The following is a 4,850-nucleotide window of genomic DNA, read 5'->3' on the forward strand; positions in this document are numbered from 1 at the left end:
AGCCTCTTCTAATATAAAATGTATCTTACTTTCCTAGTACTGTAGCTATTTTACCAGAACTCAAGATACTTCACAAATTTTCATGCTGCAATAATGCTAATAAACAAATACTTTGTTCCAAATGTGTCTATAAAATAGTCTTTTGATTCTCTCATGACTGTTTGGCAATTTTTGTAAGACAGAATTTGTTCAAAATCAAAAATAGCCAACAGGAAATTGTGACATTTGATCCTAGGTGTTATTTCAGGTTCAAAATCTATGAATACTTTGCAACATTTTAAATTGTAAGGGAAATACTGTTATGATATTTATAAATATGTTATGATATTTATAAAACCTACAATTATCACCTCTCTGCTTTCTTATAGCAGCACAAATAGATCACGGTAACCATCGTGGCCGAGGTCCTGTGCAGCCATTCAGGAAGGAAAGATGTCTCTCCCCAGCTGCTGGAAATGTTGCAGCTGACAGCGCTCAGCTGTCAATCCTCTTCAGTAATTGTTTCATCTGAAGAGCATTACCTGGTCACAGTCTAGTCCCTTCTCAGAGCAGTCTCTATGCAATGACAGGTTATGTTTAACATAGAAGGCAACATAATCTGCTGAAAGAGTGACGGAGGAGGTGATTCGAAGTGGGTAAGGTTTAAAAAGCTGCTGTGGAGAATGACTGAGGAGTTGAGTGGACTGAAAGAGGAACTGCCAGGCAGCCCTGAAAGTCCAGCCCAGATGAAATTCAACACCGAATATGACTGAGTAGGTACCAGTCTGCATGACTGGATACTTTCCCCACAAGCCATGGTGAGAAGGAGATATAGTGGGAGCCAGGCATTTTATATAAGACCTGCCTCTGAAATATTTTCTAAACTTTATCCTGTTGCTAAAAGTATCCAAAACCAAACAAAACAAAAAAAACAAAATAACACATTTACCAGCTTGAAAGTCTGTCATAAATTTCAAACATTATTTTAAAAATTAAAATGAATTTTTGAGAAAATAATCTTCTATGTTAAGGAGAAGAAAAAGTTTTATTGACGTCACCCCCAAATAATCTTAAGAAAAAATCCCAAATCTATTTCAACAATTCTCTCGTTTTGAGAGAAAAATTTAAGCTTAAAGTACATGTAAATGGCCAGCAGAGGGAGACCAAGCCATACATTCAACTTTTTTCATATATTTTTAACTTGCACACAGAGATTTTAGGAAAGTAGATTGAAACAAACTACAAAATGCAAATGACCCTCATCTTCCAAAAATGTACAGTATGCATAAAATTATGCAAAAGAATATAATTTAATGTTACTTTATTGCCAGATGCTGTAGAGAAAAAAATTCTAATGGAATGTAATGGGATACTCAATCTGGAGTAGTTAAAAAAAAAAAAAGCATTCCTTGTCACCTCCTTCTCTCTCTTCCCCCTCCCCACCCCCACTGGACTTCTTTAGAGTGAACCCCCCAAAAGTTAGTAATGTGTATTCCATTTCAACTGAAAATTTCTATGAGTTGTATCAACAAGTTTTTTAGTTCTGGTGGGCTGAAAAGAAACACATGGGCCTCACTGCAGTGAAGTCAATTCCAACTCATAGTAGCCCCTCCTTGGGCTTCCCCTCCTAAATCAAGCCTTGGGTGTATCATAGGGAAAAGGAATTCATTTCTTGTAGAAATTAATTGAAAAGAAATTTGCTGTAACTAAGTATATATGTCTCTATTTTGTGACTGATGCCTGTGTTAGTTAGAGTGTTTTGTTTATAAACAAGAGAATACAACTCTAAGTTGAAGGGGAAGAGGAAGGTATTGAAAGGATACTGATTTGTTAGGAGAAATACTGGGGAAAGGATTAACAGCCTTGGCAGGGATGAAAATTACTGCAAATTCAAGGATGCCCACGATGGGAATTCCTGGACACTTTTTTGTTAGTATGCATTCATCAGGATGACTTAGCTTAGACCACTTTGCTCAGGGTTCAAGTTTCAATTCAGTTCCTCAGCAAAGGGAAATTGAGAGTGGAGTGGCCTTCTGGGGATCATGGGACTCCTAGATTAGAGGACGGATAAACCATGACAAACAAATGTCAAGTGTTCTGCATTGGAAAAGGCTATTTTGGGACAATCAGAGAAATTTTAATATGGACTATATATTAAATGGGAGCTCTGGTGGTGTAGTGCCTAAGGCATCTGACTGCTAACTAGAAGGCTGGCAGTTCAAACCCACCAGCCACTCCTCTGAAAGAAAGTTGGGCAATCTACTTCTGTAGTGATACTGCCTTGGAAACCCAAGGAGGGGTCGCTATGAGTCAGATCTGACTCAACGGCAGTGTGTGCATAGATTAAATGATATTATGAATCAATTTAAACTTTCCTGGTGTGATGACAATATTATGGTTATGTAGGTGACTATATAATTGTTGTCAGGGGGTACATGCAGAAGAATTTGGGAGTAAACTGTCATGATGCCACCAATTTCTTTCTTTTTTTTTTTTTTAGCTTATTCTTTTATAGTAAAACTTTAATAAATTTTATTGAGGCATTTTTTCATGCAGTAAAATGTAGTAATTTTAATTGAAAACTTGGATGAATTTTGAAATTGTATATACACACGTAACCACCATTACAATCAAGATTGAAACAGTCCCATCACCTCAAAAAGTTACACCATGCCCCTTTGCACAATCTCCTGTGTAGCAGCTTAAAACAACACAAACTTAAACCAATGCTCATAGCAGCACTATTCACAGTAGCCAAAAGGTGGAAACAACCTGAATGCCCATTAACAAATGAATGGATAAACAAAATGTGGTACATACATTCAATGGAATACTACTTAGCCAGTGGGAGAAAAGAAATCTTGATTCATGCTACATAGAGTATGGAGGGCGCTTGAAAACATTAGGCTGAGTGAAGTAAGTCAATCACAAAAGAACAAATATTATATGACCTCACTTATACAAAAAGACAAAAAAGGCAAATATATATAGAGACTGAAGTTTATTAGCAGTTACTAGGATAGGGAGGGAGGGGGAAAAAGAGGGTTTAATAGTGATGGAAAAATCCTATTGATTAAGCGTAGGTTTGCACATTTGATTTCATAATTACTGTCATTAAGTTATACACCTGTAAAAAATTGAATTGGCAAAAGTTGTATGATAGATATATTTACAACAATGACAAATAAACAAATAAAAGAGTAGCTACTGAGGCTGTTTATGTACAACCAAATACTTCATGAGATTTGTTTTCTTGGTTTGGAGGTTTAGGGTCATGGTTTCAGGGACATCCCAGTCAATGGGCCTAATACCATGGTTAGTACTTCTGTTCTACCTCCTAGTTCATTGGATAGTGGCTGGGGTTTCAGAAGCTTGCAAGCTGCCTTCCTAGGCACAACAGTTGGTCTCTATTCACCTGGAGCAATAGAAAAGGAAAGTCAGGAATAGGAGGAGGAGGATATGGTATGTGTGGCTTGTCTCCATGAACAACATACTTTACCATGATACCTGAACCAGATGGTGCCTGGCTACCATTACTGAATATTTGGATCAAAGATTCCATAGAAGAATCTTGATCAAAAGGTAGATAATGCAGAACAGAATTTCAGATGTTCGTGGACTCTGGACTATCTGGAGCCATGGAGGTTGGATGAATCCCTGAAACTATTGCCTTGAGATAATCTTTATTATTTATTTCATTTTTATTGTGATTTGGATGAAACTTTACAGAACAAATTTATTTTATATACGGCAGTTCATACACATTTTGTTGTATGACATTGACTATAATCCCTACAATGTAACAGCTCTCTTTCCATTTCCTTCCTGTAATTACATCTTCCTGATGTCCTTCTTTCCTATGCATTCCTCCCCCCTGAGCTATCTCTCTGTGCAAATACTGACATTCTGTTCTCTCATAATTGACTCAGATGATTTTTAAACCTTACCAAAAATACTCCATGAAGTCTTAAAACCAAACAATATTTTAGTTTACATAGTAAAAAGGTCTGCTTTGAGCAGTAAGCTATTTTAAGAACTATCTATATGGGATCATATTGACATCAGAAGCTCAAAAGATTTTATAGGAACCTTAGGTGGTAGTGAGTTTATCTTAATGGGAGAGGAACAACTCAGAAAAGGAGGGTGAGAATGGTTTAAAAACTCAAAGAATGTAATCAATGTCACTGAATTGCACATGTAGAAGCTGTTGAATTGGTGTGTGTTCTGCTGTGCACATTCTCAACACCAACAATAAAAAAATAAAATAATTTTTTTAAAAAACCGACAAACTTATTGTCATTATTCTTTTGTCTAGGTCCTCCATTGCTCAGCTGGTCCTTAGTTCTAGGTCAAAATCAAGGTGTTGACAAGGTTGTGTACCTTTCTGGAGGCTCTGACAATGTATCTGCTTCCAAACTCATTCAGATTGTTTGCTGAATTCAGTTCTTTGTTGTAGGATTGGGGTCCTCATCTTCTGGCCATTCTCAGGGGGACGTTCTTAGCTTCTGGAGGCTGCCTAAATTCCTTGGCTCATGGCCACCTCTATCATCAAAGCTAGCACTCCACCTCCCTTAGTTTGCTATTTATTTGGCTCAGTTCCTACCTCCTCCAAAAAAAATATAGATAGAAAAACAGATAAATTAAATGTGCCAAAAAGTTAACAATTGGTGAATCTGGAAGACAACAGGGATCTGCTGTACTATTCTTTTACTCTTTCAGTTTAAAATGTTCAGAATAAAAATTTTGGGACATAGTTTATACTTTAAAAAATGGTGAGTATATTTTGTAAACTTTATACCTGTAATGGATCCAGAATATTGTATCTGGGGGAAGGGATACAGAAGGATTTTCTCAGATACTATATGGATATT

The sequence above is a fragment of the Orycteropus afer genome, unplaced genomic scaffold (assembly GCF_000298275.1).
Source record: "Orycteropus afer afer isolate SDZICR_OR568_19922 unplaced genomic scaffold, OryAfe1.0 scaffold01679, whole genome shotgun sequence".
Classification (NCBI taxonomy): domain Eukaryota; kingdom Metazoa; phylum Chordata; class Mammalia; order Tubulidentata; family Orycteropodidae; genus Orycteropus; species Orycteropus afer.